This window comes from Hypanus sabinus, unplaced genomic scaffold (genome assembly GCF_030144855.1).
Source record: "Hypanus sabinus isolate sHypSab1 unplaced genomic scaffold, sHypSab1.hap1 scaffold_364, whole genome shotgun sequence".
Classification (NCBI taxonomy): Eukaryota; Metazoa; Chordata; class Chondrichthyes; order Myliobatiformes; family Dasyatidae; genus Hypanus; species Hypanus sabinus.
Window position 1 is genome coordinate 25,710 of NW_026781261.1, and position 25,709 is coordinate 51,418.

Consider the following 25,709-nt stretch of genomic DNA (forward strand, 5'->3'; position numbering starts at 1 on the left):
ACACAGAGTGATTATTCCTCTACACTGTACCATCAAACACTCTCGGGGTCAGACACAGAGTGATTATTCCTCTACACGGTCCCATCAAACACTCCCTAGTCATACACAGAGTGATTATTCCTCTACACTGTACCATCAAACACACCGTCGGTCAGACACAGAGTGATTATTCCTCTACACGATACCATCAAACACTCCCGGGGTCAGACACAGAGTGATTTTTCCTCTACAAGGTCCAATCAAACACTCCCGGGGTCAGACACAGAGTGAAGTTATATCCACACCGTCCCATCATACTCTCCCGGGGTCAGACACAGAGTGAATCTCCCTCCACACCGTCCCATCACACACTCCCGTGGTCAGACACAGAGTGATTATTCCTCTACACGGTCCCATCAAACACTCCCGGGGTCAGACAAAGAGTGAATCTCCCTACACACCGTCCCATCACACACTCCCGTGGTCAGACACAGTATGATTATTCCTCTCCACGGTCCCATCACACACTCCCGGGTCAGACACAGAGTGAATCTCCTTCCACGCCGTCCCATCACACACTCCCGGGGTCAGACACAGAGTGATTATTCCTCTACACGGTCCCATCAAACACTCCCGGGGTCAGACACAGAGTGATTATTCCGCTACACGGTCCCATCAAACACTCCCAGGGTCAGACACAGTGTGAATTTATATCCACACGATCCCATCAAACACTCCCGGAGTCAGACACAGATTGATTATTCCTCTACACGGTCCCATCAAACCCTCCCGGGGTCAGACACAGAGTGGTTTTCCTCTGAACGGTCCCATCAAACACTCCCGGGGTCAGACACAGAGTGAATCTCCCTCCACGCCGTCCCATCACACACTCCCGGGGTCAGACACAGAGTGATTATTCCTCTACACGGTCCCATCAGACACTCCCGGGGTCACACACAGAGTGAATTTATATCCACACCGTCCCATCATACGCTCCCGGGGTCAGACACAGAGTGGTTATTCCTCTACACTGTACCAAAAAACACTCCGTTGGTCAGACACAGAGTGATTATTCCTCTACACTGTCCCAACAAACAATCCCGGGGTCAGACACAGAGTGATTATTCCTCTACACTGTACCATCAAACACTCCGTGGGTCAGGCACACAGTGATTATTCCTCTACACGGTCCCATCCAACACTCACGGGGTCAGACACAGAGTGCATCTCCCTCCACGCCGTCCCATCACACACTCCCGGGGTCAGACACAGAGAGGTTATTCCTCTACACGGTCCCATCAAACACTTGCGGGATCAGACACAGAGTGAATTTATATCCACACCGTCCCATCATACACTCCCGGGGTCAGACACAGAGTGATTGTTCCTCTACACTGTACCATCAAACACTCCGTGGGTCAGACACACAGTGATTATTCCTCTACGCGGTCCCATCAAACACTTGCGGGGTCAGAAACAGAGTGAATTTATATTCGCACCGTCCCATCATACACTCCCGGGGTCAGACACAGAGTGACTATTCCTCTACACTGTACCATCAAACACTCCCGGGGTCAGACACAGAGTGATTATTCCTCTACACTGTACCATCAAACACTCCCGGGGTCAGACACAGAGTGATTATTCCTCTACACGGTCCCATCAAACACTCCCGGGGTCAGACTCAGATTGATTATTCCTCTACACGGTCCCATCAAACACTCCCGGGGTCAGACACAGAGTGAATTTATATCCACACCGTCCCATCATACGCTCCCGGGGTCAGACACAGAGTGATTATCCCTCTCCACTGTACCATCAAACACTCCGTGGGTCAGACACAGAGTGATTATTCCTCTACACGATCCCATCAAACACTCCCGTGGTCAGACACAGAGTGATTATTCCTCTACACGGTCCCATCAAACACTCCCAGGGTCAGACACAGAGTGATTTTTCCTCTACACGGTCCCATCAAACACTCCCGGGGTCAGACACAGAGTGATTATTCTTCTACACGGTCCCATCAAACACTCCCGGGGTCAGACACAGAGTGAATTTATATCCACACCGTCCCATCATTCGCTCCCGGGGTCAGACACAGAGTGGTTATTCCTCTACACGATCCCATCAAACACTCCCGTGGTCAGACACAGAGTGATTATTCCTCTACACGGTCCCATCAAACACTCCCGGGGTCAGACACAGAGTGATTATTCCTCTACACGATCCCATCAAACACTCCCGGGGTCAGACACAGAGTGATTATTCCTCTACACGGTCCCATCAAACACTCCCAGGGTCAGACACAGAGTGATTATTCCTCTACACGGTCCCATCAAACACTCCCGGGGTCAGACACAGAGTGAATTTATATCCACACCGTCCCATCATACGCTCCCGGGGTCAGACACAGAGTGATTATCCCTCTCCACTGTACCATCAAACACTCCGTGGGTCAGACACAGAGTGATTATTCCTCTACACGATCCCATCAAACACTCCCGTGGTCAGACAGAGAGTGATTATTCCTCTACACGGTCCCATCAAACACTCCCAGGGTCAGACACAGAGTGATTTTTCCTCTACACTGTCCCATCAAACACTCCCGGGGTCAGACACAGAGTGAATCTCCCTCCACGCCGTCCCATCACACACTCCCGGGGGTCAGACACAGAGTGATTATTCCTCTACACGGTCCCATCAAACACTCCCGGGGTCAGACACAGAGTGATTATTCTTCTACACGGTCCCATCAAACACTCCCGGGGTCAGACACAGAGTGAATTTATATCCACACCGTCCCATCATTCGCTCCCGGGGTCAGACACAGAGTGGTTATTCTTCTACACTGTACCATCAAACACTCCGTGGGTCAGACACTGAGTGATTGTTCCTCTACACGATCCCATCAAACACTCCCGGGGTCAGACACAGAGTGATTTTTCCTCTACAAGGTCCCATCAAACACTCCCGGGTTCAGACACAGAGTGAATTTATATCCACACCGTCCCATCATACTCTCCCGGGGTCAGACACAGAGTGAATCTCCCTGCACACACTCCCATCACACACTCCCGAGGTCAGACACAGAGTGATTATTCCTCTACACGGTCCCATCAGACACTCCCGGGGTCAGACAAAGAGTGAATCTCCCTACACACCGTCCCATCACACACTCCCGTGGTCAGACACTGTATGATTAATCCTCTCCACGGTCCCATCACACACTCCCGGGTCAGACACAGAGTGAATCTCCTTCCACGCCGTCCCATCACACACTCCCGGGTTCAGACACAGAGAGATTATTCCTCTACACGGTCCCATCAAACACTCCCGGGGTCAGACACAGAGTGATTATTCCTCTACACGGTCCCATCAAACACTCCCGGGGTCAGACACAGAGTGTATTTATATCCACACGATCCCATCAAACACTCCCGGAGTCAGACACAGAGTGATTTTTCCTCTACACGGTCCCATCAAACACTCCAGGGGTCAGACACAGAGTGAATCTCCCTCCACGCCGTCCCATCACACACTCCCGGGTTCAGACACAGAGTGATTATTCCTCTACACGGTCCCATCAAACACTCCCGGGGTCAGACACAGAGTGATTATTCCTCTACACGGTCCCATCAGACACTCCCGGGTCACACACAGAGTGAATTTATATCCACACCGTCCCATCATACGCTCCCGGGGTCAGACACAGAGTGGTTATTCCTCTACACTGTACCAAAAAACACTCCGTGGGTCTGACACAGAGTGATTATTCCTCTACACTGTCCCAACAAACACTCCCGGGGTCAGTCACAGAGTGATTATTCCTCTACACTGTACCATCAAACACTCCGTGGGTCAGGCACACAGTGATTATTCCTCTACACGGTCCCATCCAACACTCACGGGGTCAGACACAGAGTGCATCTCCCTCCACGCCGTCCCATCACACACTCCCGGGGTCAGACACAGAGAGGTTATTCCTCTACACGGTCCCATCAAACACTTGCGGGATCAGACACAGAGTGAATTTATATCCACACCGTCCCATCATACACTCCCGGGGTCAGACACAGAGTGATTGTTCCTCTACACTGTACCATCAAACACTCCGTGGGTCAGACACACAGTGATTATTCCTCTACACGGTCCTATCAAACACTCCCGGGGTCAGACTCAGAGTGATTATTCCTCTACACGGTCCCATCAAACACTCCCGGGGTCAGACACAGAGTGAATTTATATCCAGACCGTCCCATCATACGCTCCCGGGGTCAGACACAGAGTGATTATTCCTCTACACTGTACCATCAAACATTCCGTGGGTCAGACACACAGTGATTATTCCTCTACACGGTCCCATCACACACTCCCGTGGTCAGACACTGTATGATTAATCCTCTCCACGGTCCCATCACACACTCCCGGGTCAGACACAGAGTGAATCTCCTTCCACGCCGTCCCATCACACACTCCCGGGTTCAGACACAGAGAGATTATTCCTCTACACGGTCCCATCAAACACTCCCGGGGTCAGACACAGAGTGATTATTCCTCTACACGGTCCCATCAGACACTCCCGGGGTCAGACAAAGAGTGAATCTCCCTACACACCGTCCCATCACACACTCCCGTGGTCAGACACTGTATGATTAATCCTCTCCACGGTCCCATCACACACTCCCGGGTCAGACACAGAGTGAATCTCCTTCCACGCCGTCCCATCACACACTCCCGGGTTCAGACACAGAGTGATTATTCCTCTACACGGTCCCATCAAACACTCCCGGGGTCAGACACAGAGTGATTATTCCTCTACACGGTCCCATCAGATACTCCCGGGTCACACACAGAGTGAATTTATATCCACACCGTCCCATCATACGCTCCCGGGGTCAGACACAGAGTGGTTATTCCTCTACACTGTACCAAAAAACACTCCGTGGGTCTGACACAGAGTGATTATTCCTCTACACTGTCCCAACAAACACTCCCGGGGTCAGTCACAGAGTGATTATTCCTCTACACTGTACCATCAAACACTCCGTGGGTCAGGCACACAGTGATTATTCCTCTACACGGTCCCATCCAACACTCACGGGGTCAGACACAGAGTGCATCTCCCTCCACGCCGTCCCATCACACACTCCCGGGGTCAGACACAGAGAGGTTATTCCTCTACACGGTCCCATCAAACACTTGCGGGATCAGACACAGAGTGAATTTATATCCACACCGTCCCATCATACACTCCCGGGGTCAGACACAGAGTGATTGTTCCTCTACACTGTACCATCAAACACTCCGTGGGTCAGACACACAGTGATTATTCCTCTACACGGTCCTATCAAACACTCCCGGGGTCAGACTCAGAGTGATTATTCCTCTACACGGTCCCATCAAACACTCCCGGGGTCAGACACAGAGTGAATTTATATCCAGACCGTCCCATCATACGCTCCCGGGGTCAGACACAGAGTGATTATTCCTCTACACTGTACCATCAAACATTCCGTGGGTCAGACACACAGTGATTATTCCTCTACACGGTCCCATCACACACTCCCGTGGTCAGACACTGTATGATTAATCCTCTCCACGGTCCCATCACACACTCCCGGGTCAGACACAGAGTGAATCTCCTTCCACGCCGTCCCATCACACACACCCGGGGTCAGACACAGAGTGATTATTCCTCTACACGGTCCCATCAAACACTCCCGGGGTCAGACACAGAGTGATTATTCCTCTACACGGTCCCATCAAACACTCCCGGGGTCAGACACAGAGTGAATCTCCCTCCACGCCGTCCCATCACACACTCCCGGGTTCAGACACAGAGTGATTATTCCTCTACACGGTCCCATCAAACACTCCCGGGGTCAGACACAGAGTGATTATTCCTCTACACGGTCCCATCAGACACTCCCGGGTCACACACAGAGTGAATTTATATCCACACCGTCCCATCATACGCTCCCGGGGTCAGACACAGAGTGGTTATTCCTCTACACTGTACCAAAAAACACTCCGTGGGTCAGACACAGAGTGATTATTCCTCTACACTGTCCCAACAAACACTCCCGGGGTCAGTCACAGAGTGATTATTCCTCTACACTGTACCATCAAACACTCCATGGGTCAGGCACACAGTGATTATTCCTCTACACGGTCCCATCCAACACTCACGGGGTCAGACACAGAGTGCATCTCCCTCCACGCCTTCCCATCACACACTCCCGGGGTCAGACACAGAGAGGTTATTCCTCTACACGGTCCCATCAAACACTTGCGGGATCAGACACAGAGTGAATTTATATCCACACCGTCCCATCATACACTCCCGGGGTCAGACACAGAGTGATTGTTCCTCTACACTGTACCATCAAACACTCCGTGGGTCAGACACACAGTGATTATTCCTCTACACGGTCCTATCAAACACTCCCGGGGTCAGACTCAGAGTGATTATTCCTCTACACGGTCCCATCAAACACTCCCGGGGTCAGACACAGAGTGAATTTATATCCACACCGTCCCATCATACGCTCCCGGGGTCAGACACAGAGTGATTATTCCTCTACACTGTACCATCAAACATTCCGTGGGTCAGACACACAGTGATTATTCCTCTACACGGTCCCATCAAACACTCCCGGGGTCAGACTCAGAGTAATTATTCCTCTACACGGTCCCATCAAACACTCCCGGGGTCAGACACAGAGTGACTTTATACCCACACCGTCCCATCATACGCTCCCGGGGTCAGACACAGAGTGATTATTCCTCTACACTGTACCATCAAACATTCCGTGGGTCAGACACACAGTGATTATTCCTCTACACGGTCCCATCAAACACTCCCGGGGTCAGACTCAGAGTAATTATTCCTCTACACGGTCCCATCAAACACTCCGTGGGTCAGACACAGAGTGATTACTCCTCTACACGATGCCTTCAAACACTCCCGGGGTCAGACACAGATTGATTATTCCTCTACACGGTCCCATCAAACACTCCCGGGGTCAGACACAGAGTGATTTTTCCTCTACACGGTCCCATCAAACACTCCCGGGGTCAGACACAGAGTGAATTTATATCCACACCGTCCCATCATACGCTCCCGGGGTCAGACACAGAGTGGTTATTCCTCTACAATGTACCATCAAACACTCCGTGGGTCAGACACTGAGTGATTATTCCTCTACACGATCCCATAAAACACTGCCGGGGTCAGACACAGAGTGATTTTTCCTCTACACGGTCCCATCAAACACTCCCGGGGTCAGACACAGAGTGAGTCTCCCTCCACACCGTCCAATCACACACTCCCGGTATCAGACTCAGAGTGGTTATTCCTCTACACGGTCCCAGCAAACACTCCCGGGGTCAGACACAGAGTGATTTTTCCTCTACACGGTCCCATCAAACACTCCCGGGGTCAGACACAGAGTGACTATTTCTCTACACTGTACCATCAAACACTCCCGGGGTCAGACACAGAGTGATTATTCCTCTACACTGTACCATCAAACACTCCCGGGGTCAGACACAGAGTGATTATTCCTCTACACGGTCCCATCAAACACTCCCGGGGTCATACACAGAGTGATTATTCCTCTACACTGTACCATCAAACACTCCGTCGGTCAGACACAGAGTGATTATTCCTCTACACGATGCCATCAAACACTCCCGGGGTCAGACACAGAGTGATTATTCCTCTACACGGTCCCTTCAAACACTCCGTGGGTCAGACACAGAGTGATTACTCCTCTACACGATGCCATCAAACACTCCCGGGGTCAGACACAGAGTGATTATTCCCCTACACGGTCCCATCAAACACTCCCGGGGTCAGACACAGAGTGATTTTTCCTCTACACGGTCCCATCAAACACCCCCGGGGTCAGACACAGAGTGAATCTCCCTCCACGCCGTCCCATCACACGCTCCCGGGGTCAGACACAGATTGACTATTCCTCTACACGGTCCAATCAAACACTCCCGGGGTCAGACACAGACTGATTATTCCTCTACACGGTCCCATCAAACACTCCCGGGGTCAGACACAGAGTGATTTTTCCTCTACACGGTCCCATCAAACACTCCCGGGGTCAGACACAGAGTGAGTCTCCCTCCACACCGTCCCATCACACACTCCCGGCATCAGACTCAGTGGTTATTCCTCTACACGGTCCCATCAAACACTCCCGGGGTCCGACACAGAGTGATTTTTCCTCTACAAGGTCCCATCAAACACTCCCGGGGTCAGACACAGAGTGAAGTTATATTCACACCGTCCCATCATACTCTCCCGGGGTCAGACACAGAGTGAATCTCCTTCCACGCCGTCCCATCACACACTCCCGGGGTCAGACACAGAGTGATTATTCCTCTACACGGTCCCATCAAACACCCCCGGGGTCAGACACAGAGTGAATCTCCCTCCACGCCGTCCCATCACACACTCCCGTGGTCAGACAGAGTATGATTATTCCTCTCCACGGTCCCATCACACACTCCCGGGTCAGACACAGAGTGAATCTCCTTCCACGCCGTCCTATCACACACTCCCGGGGTCAGACACAGAGTGATTATTCCTCTACACTGTACCATCAAACATTCCGTGGGTCAGACACACAGTGATTATTCCTCTACACGGTCCCATCACACACTCCCGTGGTCAGACACTGTATGATTAATCCTCTCCACGGTCCCATCACACACTCCCGGGTCAGACACAGAGTGAATCTCCTTCCACGCCGTCCCATCACACACTCCCGGGGTCAGACACAGAGTGATTATTCCTCTACACGGTCCCATCAAACACTCCCGGGGTCAGACACAGAGTGATTATTCCTCTACACGGTCCCATCAAACACTCCCGGGGTCAGACACAGAGTGAATTTATATCCACACGATCCCATCAAACACTCCCGGAGTCAGACACAGAGTGATTTTTCCTCTACACGGTCCCATCAAACACTCCCGGGGTCAGACACAGAGTGAATCTCCCTCCACGCCGTCCCATCACACACTCCCGGGTTCAGACACAGAGTGATTATTCCTCTACACGGTCCCATCAAACACTCCCGGGGTCAGACACAGAGTGATTATTCCTCTACACGGTCCCATCAGACACTCCCGGGTCACACACAGAGTGAATTTATATCCACACCGTCCCATCATACGCTCCCGGGGTCAGACACAGAGTGGTTATTCCTCTACACTGTACCAAAAAACACTCCGTGGGTCAGACACAGAGTGATTATTCCTCTACACTGTCCCAACAAACACTCCCGGGGTCAGTCACAGAGTGATTATTCCTCTACACTGTACCATCAAACACTCCATGGGTCAGGCACACAGTGATTATTCCTCTACACGGTCCCATCCAACACTCACGGGGTCAGACACAGAGTGCATCTCCCTCCACGCCTTCCCATCACACACTCCCGGGGTCAGACACAGAGAGGTTATTCCTCTACACGGTCCCATCAAACACTTGCGGGATCAGACACAGAGTGAATTTATATCCACACCGTCCCATCATACACTCCCGGGGTCAGACACAGAGTGATTGTTCCTCTACACTGTACCATCAAACACTCCGTGGGTCAGACACACAGTGATTATTCCTCTACACGGTCCTATCAAACACTCCCGGGGTCAGACTCAGAGTGATTATTCCTCTACACGGTCCCATCAAACACTCCCGGGGTCAGACACAGAGTGAATTTATATCCACACCGTCCCATCATACGCTCCCGGGGTCAGACACAGAGTGATTATTCCTCTACACTGTACCATCAAACATTCCGTGGGTCAGACACACAGTGATTATTCCTCTACACGGTCCCATCAAACACTCCCGGGGTCAGACTCAGAGTAATTATTCCTCTACACGGTCCCATCAAACACTCCCGGGGTCAGACACAGAGTGACTTTATACCCACACCGTCCCATCATACGCTCCCGGGGTCAGACACAGAGTGATTATTCCTCTACACTGTACCATCAAACATTCCGTGGGTCAGACACACAGTGATTATTCCTCTACACGGTCCCATCAAACACTCCCGGGGTCAGACTCAGAGTAATTATTCCTCTACACGGTCCCATCAAACACTCCGTGGGTCAGACACAGAGTGATTACTCCTCTACACGATGCCTTCAAACACTCCCGGGGTCAGACACAGATTGATTATTCCTCTACACGGTCCCATCAAACACTCCCGGGGTCAGACACAGAGTGATTTTTCCTCTACACGGTCCCATCAAACACTCCCGGGGTCAGACACAGAGTGAATTTATATCCACACCGTCCCATCATACGCTCCCGGGGTCAGACACAGAGTGGTTATTCCTCTACAATGTACCATCAAACACTCCGTGGGTCAGACACTGAGTGATTATTCCTCTACACGATCCCATAAAACACTGCCGGGGTCAGACACAGAGTGATTTTTCCTCTACACGGTCCCATCAAACACTCCCGGGGTCAGACACAGAGTGAGTCTCCCTCCACACCGTCCAATCACACACTCCCGGTATCAGACTCAGAGTGGTTATTCCTCTACACGGTCCCAGCAAACACTCCCGGGGTCAGACACAGAGTGATTTTTCCTCTACACGGTCCCATCAAACACTCCCGGGGTCAGACACAGAGTGACTATTTCTCTACACTGTACCATCAAACACTCCCGGGGTCAGACACAGAGTGATTATTCCTCTACACTGTACCATCAAACACTCCCGGGGTCAGACACAGAGTGATTATTCCTCTACACGGTCCCATCAAACACTCCCGGGGTCATACACAGAGTGATTATTCCTCTACACTGTACCATCAAACACTCCGTCGGTCAGACACAGAGTGATTATTCCTCTACACGATGCCATCAAACACTCCCGGGGTCAGACACAGAGTGATTATTCCTCTACACGGTCCCTTCAAACACTCCGTGGGTCAGACACAGAGTGATTACTCCTCTACACGATGCCATCAAACACTCCCGGGGTCAGACACAGAGTGATTATTCCCCTACACGGTCCCATCAAACACTCCCGGGGTCAGACACAGAGTGATTTTTCCTCTACACGGTCCCATCAAACACCCCCGGGGTCAGACACAGAGTGAATCTCCCTCCACGCCGTCCCATCACACGCTCCCGGGGTCAGACACAGATTGACTATTCCTCTACACGGTCCAATCAAACACTCCCGGGGTCAGACACAGACTGATTATTCCTCTACACGGTCCCATCAAACACTCCCGGGGTCAGACACAGAGTGATTTTTCCTCTACACGGTCCCATCAAACACTCCCGGGGTCAGACACAGAGTGAGTCTCCCTCCACACCGTCCCATCACACACTCCCGGCATCAGACTCAGTGGTTATTCCTCTACACGGTCCCATCAAACACTCCCGGGGTCCGACACAGAGTGATTTTTCCTCTACAAGGTCCCATCAAACACTCCCGGGGTCAGACACAGAGTGAAGTTATATTCACACCGTCCCATCATACTCTCCCGGGGTCAGACACAGAGTGAATCTCCTTCCACGCCGTCCCATCACACACTCCCGGGGTCAGACACAGAGTGATTATTCCTCTACACGGTCCCATCAAACACCCCCGGGGTCAGACACAGAGTGAATCTCCCTCCACGCCGTCCCATCACACACTCCCGTGGTCAGACAGAGTATGATTATTCCTCTCCACGGTCCCATCACACACTCCCGGGTCAGACACAGAGTGAATCTCCTTCCACGCCGTCCTATCACACACTCCCGGGGTCAGACACAGAGTGATTATTCCTCTACACGGTCCCATCAAACACTCCGTGGATCAGACACACAGTGATTATTCCTCTACACGGTTTCATCACACACTCCCGTGGTCAGACACACAGTGATTATTCCTCTCACGGTCCCATCAAACACTCCCGGGGTCAGACACAGAGTGACTATTCCTCTACACTGTACCATCAAGCACTCCCGGGGTCAGACACAGAGTGATTATTCCTCTACACTGTACCATCAAACACTCCCGGGGTCAGACACAGAGTGATTTTTCCTCTACAAGGTCCCATCAAACACTCCCGGGGTCAGACACAGAGTGAATTTATATCCACACCGTCCCATCATACTCTCCCGGGGTCACACACAGAGTGAATCTCCCTGCACACACTCCCATCACACACTCCCGAGGTCAGACACAGAGTGATTATTCCTCTACACGGTCCCATCAAACACTCCCGGGGTCAGACAAAGAGTGAATCTCCCTACACACCGTCCCATCACACACTCCCGTGGTCAGACACTGTATGATTAATCCTCTCCACGGTCCCATCACACACTCCCGTGTCAGACACAGAGTGAATCTCCTTCCACGCCGTCCCATCACAAACTCCCGGGGTCAGACACAGAGTGATTATTCCTCTACACGGTCCCATCAAACACTCCCGGGGTCAGACACAGAGTGATTATTCCTCTACACGGTCCCATCAAACACTCCCGGGGTCAGACACAGAGTGAATTTATATCCACACGATCCCATCAAACACTCCCGGAGTCAGACACAGAGTGATTTTTCCTCTACACGGTCCCATCAAACACTCCCGGGGTCAAACACAGAATGAATCTCCCTCCACGCCGTCCCATCACACACTCCCGGGGTCAGACACAGAGTGATTATTCCTCTACACGGTCCCATCAAACACTCCCGGGGTCAGACACAGAGTGATTATTCCTCTACACGGTCCCATCAGACACTCCCGGGTCACACACAGAGTGAATTTATATCCACACCGTCCCATCATACGCTCCCGGGGTCAGACACAGAGTGGTTATTCCTCTACACTGTACCAAAAAACACTCCGTGGGTCAGACACAGAGTGATTATTCCTCTACACTGTCCCAACAAACACTCCCGGGGTCAGACACAGAGTGATTATTCCTCTACACTGTACCATCACACACTCCCGGGGTCAGACACAGAGAGGTTATTCCTCTACACGGTCTCATCAAACACTTGCGGGATCAGACACAGAGTGAATTTATATCCACACCGTCCCATCATACACTCCCGGGGTCAGACACAGAGTGATTGTTCCTCTACACTGTACCATCAAACACACCGTGGGTCAGACACACAGTGATTATTCCTCTACACGGTCCCATCAAACACTCCCGGGGTCAGACTCAGAGTAATTATTCCTCTACACGGTCCCATCAAACACTCCCGGGGTCAGACACAGAGTGAATTTATACCCACACCGTCCCATCATACGCTCCCGGGGTCAGACACAGAGTGATTATTCCTCTACACGGTCCCATCAAACACTCCCGGGGTCAGACACAGAGTGAATTTATATCCACACCATCCCATCATACGCTCCCGGGGTCAGACACAGAGTGATTATTCCTCTACACGGTCCCATCAAACACTCCCGGGGTCAGACACAGAGTGAATTTATATCCACACGATCCCATCAAACACTCCCGGGGTCAGACACAGAGTGAATTTATATCCACACGATCCCATCAAACACTCCCGGAGTCAGACACAGAGTGATTTTTCCTCTACACGGTCCCATCAAACACTCCCGGGGTCAGACACAGAGTGAATCTCCCTCCACGCCGTCCCATCACACACTCCCGGGGTCAGACACAGAGTGATTATTCCTCTACACGGTCCCATCAAACACTCCCGGGGTCAGACACAGAGTGATTATTCCTCTACACTGTACCATCAAACACTCCGTGGGTCAGACACACAGTGATTATTCCTCTACACGGTCCCATCCAACACGCACGGGGTCAGACACAGAGTGCATCTCCCTCCACGCCGTCCCATCACACACTCCCGGGGTCAGACACAGAGAGGTTATTCCTCTACACGGTCCCATCAAACACTTGCGGGATCAGACACAGAGTGAATTTATATCCACACCGTCCCATCATACGCTCCCGGGGTCAGACACAGAGTGATTATTCCTCTACACGGTCCCATCAAACACTCCCGGGGTCAGACACAGAGTGAATTTATATCCACACCATCCCATCATACGCTCCCGGGGTCAGACACAGAGTGATTATTCCTCTACACGGTCCCATCAAACACTCCCGGGGTCAGACACAGAGTGAATTTATATCCACACGATCCCATCAAACACTCCCGGGGTCAGACACAGAGTGAATTTATATCCACACGATCCCATTAAACACTCCCGGGGTCAGACACAGAGAGGTTATTCCTCTACACGGTCCCATCAAACACTTGCGGGATCAGACACAGAGTGAATTTATATCCACACCGTCCCATCATACACTCCCGGGGTCAGACACAGAGTGATTGTTCCTCTACACTGTACCATCAAACACTCCGTGGGTCAGACACACAGTGATTATTCCTCTACACGGTCCCATCAAACACTCCCGGGGTCAGACTCAGAGTAATTATTCCTCTACACGGTCCCATCAAACACTCCCGGGGTCAGACACAGAGTGAATTTATACCCACACCGTCCCATCATACGCTCCCGGGGTCAGACACAGAGTGATTATTCCTCTACACGGTCCCATCAAACACTCCCGGGGTCAGACACAGAGTGAATTTACATCCACACCGTCCCATCATACGCTCCCGGGGTCAGACACAGAGTGATTATTCCTCTACACTGTACCATCAAACATTCCGTGGGTCAGACACACAGTGATTATTCCTCTACACGGTCCCATCAAACACTCCCGGGGTCAGACTCAGAGTAATTATTCCTCTACACGGTCCCATCAAACACTCCCGGGGTCAGACTCAGAGTAATTATTCCTCTACACGGTCCCATCAAACACTCCCGGGGTCAGACACAGAGTGAATTTATACCCACACCGTCACATCATACGCTCCCGGGGTCAGACACAGGGTGATTATTCCTCTATACTGTACCATCAAACACTCCGTGGGTCAGACACAGAGTGATTACTCCTCTACACGATGCCTTCAAACACTCCCGGGGTCAGACACAGATTGATTATTCCTCTACACGGTCCAATCAAACACTCCCGGGGTCAGACACAGAGTGATTATTCCTCTACACGGTCCCATCAAACACTCCCGGGGTCAGACACAGAGTGAATTTATATCCACACCGTCCCATCATACGCTCCCGGGGTCAGACACAGAGTGGTTATTCCTCTACAATGTACCATCAAACACTCCGTGGGTCAGACACTGAGTGATTATTCCTCTACACGATCCCATAAAACACTGCCGGGGTCAGACACAGAGTGATTTTTCCTCTACACGGTCCCATCAAACACTCCCGGGGTCAGACACAGAGTGAGTCTCCCTCCACACCGTCCAATCACACACTCCCGGTATCCGACTCAGAGTGGTTATTCCTCTACACGGTCCGATCAAACACTCCCGGGGTCAGACACAGAGTGATTTTTCCTCTACACGGTCCCATCAAACACTCCCGGGTCACACACAGAGTGAATTTATATCCACACCGTCCCATCATACGCTCCCGGGGTCAGACACAGAGTGGTTATTCCTCTACACTGTACCAAAAAACACTCCGTGGGTCAGACACAGAGTGATTATTCCTCTACACTGTCCCAACAAACACTCCCGGGGTCAGACACAGAGTGATTATTCCTCTACACTGTACCATCAAACACTCCGTGGGTCAGACACACAGTGATTATTCCTCTACACGGTCCCATCCAACACGCACGGGGTCAGACACAGAGTGCATCTCCCTCCACGCCGTCCCATCACACACTCCCGGGGTCAGACACAGAGAGGTTATTCCTCTACACGGTCCCATCAAACACTTGCGGGATCAGACACAGAGTGAATTTATATCCACACCGTCCCATCATACACTCCCGGGGTCAGACACAGAGTGATTGTTCCTCTACACTGTACCATCAAACACTCCGTGGGTCAGACACACAGTGATTATTCCTCTACACGGTCCCATCAAACACTCCCGGGGTCAGACTCAGAGTAATTATTCCTCTACACGGTCCCATCAAACACTCCCGGGGTCAGACACAGAGTGAATTTATACCCACACCGTCCCATTATACGCTCCCGGGGTCAGACACAGAGTGATTATTCCTCTACACGGTCCCATCAAACACTCCCGGGGTCAGACACAGAGTGAATTTACATCCACACCGTCCCATCATACGCTCCCGGGGTCAGACACAGAGTGATTATTCCTCTACACTGTACCATCAAACATTCCGTGGGTCAGACACACAGTGATTATTCCTCTACACGGTCCCATCAAACACTCCCGGGGTCAGACTCAGAGTAATTATTCCTCTACACGGTCCCATCAAACACTCCCGGGGTCAGACTCAGAGTAATTATTCCTCTACACGGTCCCATCAAACACTCCCGGGGTCAGACACAGAGTGAATTTATACCCACACCGTCACATCATACGCTCCCGGGGTCAGACACAGGGTGATTATTCCTCTATACTGTACCATCAAACACTCCGTGGGTCAGACACAGAGTGATTACTCCTCTACACGATGCCTTCAAACACTCCCGGGGTCAGACACAGATTGATTATTCCTCTACACGGTCCAATCAAACACTCCCGGGGTCAGACACAGAGTGATTATTCCTCTACACGGTCCCATCAAACACTCCCGGGGTCAGACACAGAGTGAATTTATATCCACACCGTCCCATCATACGCTCCCGGGGTCAGACACAGAGTGGTTATTCCTCTACAATGTACCATCAAACACTCCGTGGGTCAGACACTGAGTGATTATTCCTCTACACGATCCCATAAAACACTGCAGGGGTCAGACACAGAGTGATTTTTCCTCTACACGGTCCCATCAAACACTCCCGGGGTCAGACACAGAGTGAGTCTCCCTCCACACCGTCCAATCACACACTCCCGGTATCCGACTCAGAGTGGTTATTCCTCTACACGGTCCGATCAAACACTCCCGGGGTCAGACACAGAGTGATTTTTCCTCTACACGGTCCCATCAAACACTCCCGGGTCACACACAGAGTGAATTTATATCCACACCGTCCCATCATACGCTCCCGGGGTCAGACACAGAGTGGTTATTCCTCTACACTGTACCAAAAAACACTCCGTGGGTCAGACACAGAGTGATTATTCCTCTACACTGTCCCAACAAACACTCCCGGGGTCAGACACAGAGTGATTATTCCTCTACACTGTACCATCAAACACTCCGTGGGTCAGGCACACAGTGATTATTCCTCTACACGGTCCCATCCAACACGCACGGGGTCAGACACAGAGTGCATCTCCCTCCACGCCGTCCCATCACACACTCCCGGGGTCAGACACAGAGAGGTTATTCCTCTACACGGTCCCATCAAACACTTCCGGGATCAGACACAGAGTGAATTTATATCCACACCGTCCCATCATACACTCCCGGGGTCAGACACAGAGTGATTGTTCCTCTACACTGTACCATCAAACACTCCGTGGGTCAGACACACAGTGATTATTCCTCTACACGGTCCCATCAAACACTCCCGGGGTCAGACTCAGAGTAATTATTCCTCTACACGGTCCCATCAAACACTCCCGGGGTCAGACACAGAGTGAATTTATACCCACACCGTCCCATCATACGCTCCCGGGGTCAGACACAGAGTGATTATTCCTCTACACGGTCCCATCAAACACTCCCGGGGTCAGACACAGAGTGAATTTACATCCACACCGTTCCATCATACGCTCCCGGGGTCAGACACGGAGTGGTTATTCCTCTACAATGTACCATCAAACACTCCGTGGGTCAGACACTGAGTGATTATTCCTCTACACGATCCCATAAAACACTGCCGGGGTCAGACACAGAGTGATTTTTCCTCTACACGGTCCCATCAAACACTCCCGGGGTCAGACACAGAGTGAGTCTCCCTCCACACCGTCCAATCACACACTCCCGGTATCCGACTCAGAGTGGTTATTCCTCTACACGGTCCGATCAAACACTCCCGGGGTCAGACACAGAGTGATTTTTCCTCTACACGGTCCCATCAAACACTCCCGGGTCACACACAGAGTGAATTTATATCCACACCGTCCCATCATACGCTCCCGGGGTCAGACACAGAGTGGTTATTCCTCTACACTGTACCAAAAAACACTCCGTGGGTCAGACACAGAGTGATTATTCCTCTACACTGTCCCAACAAACACTCCCGGGGTCAGACACAGAGTGATTATTCCTCTACACTGTACCATCAAACTCTCCGTGGGTCAGACACACAGTGATTATTCCTCTACACGGTCCCATCCAACACGCACGGGGTCAGACACAGAGTGCATCTCCCTCCACGCCGTCCCATCACACACTCCCGGGGTCAGACACAGAGAGGTTATTCCTCTACACGGTCCCATCAAACACTTGCGGGATCAGACACAGAGTGAATTTATATCCACACCGTCCCATCATACACTCCCGGGGTCAGACACAGAATGATTGTTCCTCTACACTGTACCATCAAACACTCCGTGGGTCAGACACACAGTGATTATTCCTCTACACGGTCCCATCAAACACTCCCGGGGTCAGACTCAGAGTAATTATTCCTCTACACGGTCCCATCAAACACTCCCGGGGTCAGACACAGAGTGAATTTATACCCACACCGTCCCATCATACGCTCCCGGGGTCAGACACAGAGTGATTATTCCTCTACACGGTCCCATCAAACACTCCCGGGGTCAGACACAGAGTGAATTTACATCCACACCGTCCCATCATACGCTCCCGGGGTCAGACACAGAGTGATTATTCCTCTACACTGTACCATCAAACATTCCGTTGGTCAGACACACAGTGATTATTCCTCTACACGGTCCCATCAAACACTCCCGGGGTCAGACTCAGAGTAATTATTCCTCTACACGGTCCCATCAAACACTCCCGGGGTCAGACTCAGAGTAATTATTCCACTACACGGTCCCATCAAACACTCCCGGGGTCAGACACAGAGTGAATTTATACCCACACCGTCACATCATACGCTCCCGGGGTCAGACACAGGGTGATTATTCCTCTATACTGTACCATCAAACACTCCGTGGGTCAGACACAGAGTGATTACTCCTCTACACGATGCCTTCAAACACTCCCGGGGTCAGACACAGATTGATTATTCCTCTACACGGTCCAATCAAACACTCCCGGGGTCAGACACAGAGTGATTATTCCTCTACACGGTCCCATCAAACACTCCCGGGGTCAGACACAGAGTGAATTTATATCCACACCGTCCCATCATACGCTCCCGGGGTCAGACACAGAGTGGTTATTCCTCTACAATGTACCATCAAACACTCCGTGGGTCAGACACTGAGTGATTATTCCTCTACACGATCCCATAAAACACTGCCGGGGTCAGACACAGAGTGATTTTTCCTCTACACGGTCCCATCAAACACTCCCGGGGTCAGACACAGAGTGAGTCTCCCTCCACACCGTCCAATCACACACTCCCGGTATCCGACTCAGAGTGGTTATTCCTCTACACGGTCCGATCAAACACTCCCGGGGTCAGACACAGAGTGATTTTTCCTCTACACGGTCCCATCAAACACTCCCGGGTCACACACAGAGTGAATTTATATCCACACCGTCCCATCATACGCTCCCGGGGTCAGACACAGAGTGGTTATTCCTCTACACTGTACCAAAAAACACTCCGTGGGTCAGACGCAGAGTGATTATTCCTCTACACTGTCCCAACAAACACTCCCGGGGTCAGACACAGAGTGATTATTCCTCTACACTGTACCATCAAACACTCCGTGGGTCAGGCACACAGTGATTATTCCTCTACACGGTCCCATCCAACACGCACGGGGTCAGACACAGAGTGCATCTCCCTCCACGCCGTCCCATCACACACTCCCGGGGTCAGACACAGAGAGGTTATTCCTCTACACGGTCCCATCAAACACTTCCGGGATCAGACACAGAGTGAATTTATATCCACACCGTCCCATCATACACTCCCGGGGTCAGACACAGAGTGATTGTTCCTCTACACTGTACCATCAAACACTCCGTGGGTCAGACACACAGTGATTATTCCTCTACACGGTCCCATCAAACACTCCCGGGGTCAGACTCAGAGTAATTATTCCTCTACACGGTCCCATCAAACACTCCCGGGGTCAGACACAGAGTGAATTTATACCCACACCGTCCCATCATACGCTCCCGGGGTCAGACACAGAGTGATTATTCCTCTACACGGTCCCATCAAACACTCCCGGGGTCAGACACAGAGTGAATTTACATCCACACCGTTCCATCATACGCTCCCGGGGTCAGACACAGAGTAATTATTCCTCTACAATGTACCATCAAACACTCCGTGGGTCAGACACTGAGTGATTATTCCTCTACACGATCCCATAAAACACTGCCGGGGTCAGACACAGAGTGATTTTTCCTCTACACGGTCCCATCAAACACTCCCGGGGTCAGACACAGAGTGAGTCTCCCTCCACACCGTCCAATCACACACTCCCGGTATCAGACTCAGAGTGGTTATTCCTCTACACGGTCCCATCAAACACTCCCGGGGTCAGACACAGAGTGATTTTTCCTCTACACGGTCCCATCAAACACTCCCGGGGTCAGACACAGAGTGACTATTCCTCTACACTGTACCAACAAACACTCCCGGGGTCAGACACAGAGTGATTATTCCCCTACACTGTACCATCAAACACTCCAGGGGTCAGACGCAGAGTGATTATTCCTCTACACGGTCCCATCAAACACTCCCGGGGTCAGACACAGAGTGATTATTCCTCTACACTGTACAATCAAACACTCCGTGGGTCAGACACAGAGTGATTACTCCTCTACACGATGCCATCAAACACTCCCGGGGTGAGACACAGAGTGATTATTCCTCTACACGGTCCCATCAAACACTCCCGGGGTCAGACACAGAGTGATTTTTCCTCTACACGGTCCCATCAAACACTCCCGGGGTCAGACACAGAGTGAATCTCCCTCCACGCCGTCCCATCACACACTCCCGGGGTCAGACACAGTATGATTATTCCTCTCCACGGTCCCATCACACACTCCCGTGTCAGACACAGAGTGAATCTCCTTCCACGCCGTCCCATCACACACTCCCGGGGTCAGACACAGAGTGATTATTCCTCTACACGGTCCCATCAAACACTCCCGGGGTCAGACACAGAGTGATTATTCCTCTACACGGTCCCATCAAACACTCCCGGGGTCAGACACAGAGCGACTTTATATCCACACGATCCCATCAAACACTCCCGGAGTCAGACACAGAGTGATTATACCTCTACACGGTCCCATCAAACACTCCCGGGGTCAGACAAAGAGTGAATCTCCCTACACACCGTCCCATCACACACTCCCGTGGTCAGACACTGTATGATTAATCCTCTCCACGGTCCCATCACACACTCCCGCGTCAGACACAGAGTGAATCTCCTTCCACGCCGTCCCATCACACACTCCCGGGGTCAGACACAGAGTGATTATTCCTCTACACGGTCCCATCAAACACTCCCGGGGTCAGACACAGAGTGATTATTCCTCTACACGGTCCCATCAAACACTCCCGGGGTCAGACACAGAGTGAATTTATATCCACACGATCCCATCAAACACTCCCGGAGTCAGACACAGAGTGATTTTTCCTCTACACGGTCCCATCAAACACTCCCGGGGTCAGACACAGACTGAATCTACCTCCACGCCGTCCCATCACACACTCCCGGGGTCAGACACAGAGTGATTATTCCTCTACACGGTCCCATCAAACACTCCCGGGGTCAGACACAGAGTGATTATTCCTCTACACGGTCCCATCAGACACTCCCGGGTCACACACAGAGTGAATTTATATCCACACCGTCCCATCATACGCTCACGGGGTCAGACACAGAGTGGTTATTCCTCTACACTGTACCAAAAAACACTCCGTGGGTCAGACACAGAGTGATTATTCCTCTACACTGTCCCAACAAACACTCCCGGGGTCAGACACAGAGTGATTATTCCTCTACACTGTACCATCAAACACTCCGTGGGTCAGGCACACAGTGATTATTCCTCTACACGGTCCCATCCAACACACACGGGGTCAGACACAGAGTGCATCTCCCTCCACGCCGTCCCATCACACACTCCCGGGGTCAGACACAGAGAGGTTATTCCTCTACACGGTCCCATCAAACACTTGCGGGATCAGACACAGAGTGAATTTATATCCACACCGTCCCATCATACACTCCCAGGGTCAGACACAGAGTGATTGTTCCTCTACACTGTACCATCAAACACTCCGTGGGTCAGACACACAGTGATTATTCCTCTACACGGTCCCATCAAACACTCCCGGGGTCAGACTCAGAGTAATTATTCCTCTACACGGTCCCATCAAACACTCCCGGGGTCAGACACAGAGTGAATTTATACCCACACCGTCCCATCATACGCTCCCGGCGTCAGACACAGAGTGATTATTCCTCTACACGGTCCCATCAAACACTCCCGGGGTCAGACACAGAGTGAATTTATATCCACACCGTCCCATCATACGCTACCGGGGTCAGACACAGAGTGATTATTCCTCTACACTGTACCATCAAACATTCCGTGGGTCAGACACACAGTGATTATTCCTCTACACGGTCCCATCAAACACTCCCGGGGTCAGACTCAGAGTAATTATTCCTCTACACGGTCCCATCAAACACTCCCGGGGTCAGACTCAGAGTAATTATTCCTCTACACGGTCCCATCAAACACTCCCGGGGTCAGACACAGAGTGAATTTATACCCACACCGTCACATCATACGCTCCCGGGGTCAGACACAGGGTGATTATTCCTCTATACTGTACCATCAAACACTCCGTGGGTCAGACACAGAGTGATTACTCCTCTACACGATGCCTATAAACACTCCCGGGGTCAGACACAGATTGCTTATTCCTCTACAGGGTCCAATCAAACACACCCGGGGTCAGACACAGAGTGATTATTCCTCTACACGGTCCCATCAAACACTCCCGGGGTCAGACACAGAGTGAATTTATATCCACACCGTCCCATCATACGCTCCCGGGGTCAGACACAGAGTGGTTATTCCTCTACAATGTACCATCAAACACTCCGTGGGTCAGACACTGAGTGATTATTCCTCTACACGATCCCATAAAACACTGCCGGGGTCAGACACAGAGTGATTTTTCCTCTACACGGTCCCATCAAACACTCCCGGGGTCAGACACAGAGTGAGTCGCCCTCCACACCGTCCAATCACACACTCCCGGTATCAGACTCAGAGTGGTTATTCCTCTACACGGTCCCATCAAACACTCCCGGGGTCAGACACAGAGTGATTTTTCCTCTACACGGTCCCATCAAACACTCCCGGGGTCAGACACAGAGTGATTATTCCTCTACACTGTACCATCAAACATTCCGTGGGTCAGACACACAGTGATTATTCCTCTACACGGTCCCATCAAACACTCCCGGGGTCAGACTCAGAGTAATTATTCCTCTACACGGTCCCATCAAACACTCCCGGGGTCAGACTCAGAGTAATTATTCCTCTACACGGTCCCATCAAACACTCCCGGGGTCAGACACAGGGTGATTATTCCTCTATACTGTACCATCAAACACTCCGTGCGTCAGACACAGAGTGATTACTCCTCTACACGATGCCTTCAAACACTCCCGGGGTCAGACACAGATTGCTTATTCCTCTACACGGTCCCATCATACGCTCCCGGGGTCAGACACAGAGTGGTTATTCCTCTACAATGTACCATCAAACACTCCGTGGGTCAGACACTGAGTGATTATTCCTCTACACGATCCCATAAAACACTGCCGGGGTCAGACACAGAGTGATTTTTCCTCTACACGGTCCCATCAAACACTCCAGGGGTCAGACACAGAGTGAGTCGCCCTCCACACCGTCCAATCACACACTCCCGGTATCAGACTCAGAGTGTTTATTCCTCTACACGGTCCCATCAAACACTCCCGGGGTCAGACACAGAGTGATTTCTCCTCTACACGGTCCCATCAAACACTCCCGGGGTCAGACACAGAGTGACTATTCCTCTACACTGTACCAACAAACACTCCCGGGGTCAGACACAGAGTGATTATTCCCCTACACTGTACCATCACACACTCCCGGGGTCAGACACAGAGAGGTTATTCCTCTACACGGTCCCATCAAACACTTGCGGGATCAGACACAGAGTGAATTTATATCCACACCGTCCCATCATACACTCCCAGGGTCAGACACAGAGTGATTGTTCCTCTACACTGTACCATCAAACACTCCGTGGGTCAGACACACAGTGATTATTCCTCTACACGGTCCCATCAAACACTCCCGGGGTCAGACTCAGAGTAATTATTCCTCTACACGGTCCCATCAAACACTCCCGGGGTCAGACACAGAGTGAATTTATACCCACACCGTCCCATCATACGCTCCCGGCGTCAGACACAGAGTGATTATTCCTCTACACGGTCCCATCAAACACTCCCGGGGTCAGACACAGAGTGAATTTATATCCACACCGTCCCATCATACGCTCCCGGGGTCAGACACAGAGTGATTATTCCTCTACACTGTACCATCAAACATTCCGTGGGTCAGACACACAGTGATTATTCCTCTACACGGTCCCATCAAACACTCCCGGGGTCAGACTCAGAGTAATTATTCCTCTACACGGTCCCATCAAACACTCCCGGGGTCAGACTCAGAGTAATTATTCCTCTACACGGTCCCATCAAACAATCCCGGGGTCAGACACAGAGTGAATTTATACCCACACCGTCACATCATACGCTCCCGGGGTCAGACACAGGGTGATTATTCCTCTATACTGTACCATCAAACACTCCGTGGGTCAGACACAGAGTGATTACTCCTCTACACGATGCCTATAAACACTCCCGGGGTCAGACACAGATTGCTTATTCCTCTACAGGGTCCAATCAAACACACCCGGGGTCAGACACAGAGTGATTATTCCTCTACACGGTCCCATCAAACACTCCCGGGGTCAGACACAGAGTGAATTTATATCCACACCGTCCCATCATACGCTCCCGGGGTCAGACACAGAGTGGTTATTCCTCTACAATGTACCAACAAACACTCCCGGGGTCAGACACAGAGTGATTATTCCCCTACACTGTACCATCACACACTCCCGGGGTCAGACACAGAGAGGTTATTCCTCTACACGGTCCCATCAAACACTTGCGGGATCAGACACAGAGTGAATTTATATCCACACCGTCCCATCATACACTCCCAGGGTCAGACACAGAGTGATTGTTCCTCTACACTGTACCATCAAACACTCCGTGGGTCAGACACACAGTGATTATTCCTCTACACGGTCCCATCAAACACTCCCGGGGTCAGACTCAGAGTAATTATTCCTCTACACGGTCCCATCAAACACTCCCGGGGTCAGACACAGAGTGAATTTATACCCACACCGTCCCATCATACGCTCCCGGCGTCAGACACAGAGTGATTATTCCTCTACACGGTCCCATCAAACACTCCCGGGGTCAGACACAGAGTGAATTTATATCCACACCGTCCCATCATACGCTCCCGGGG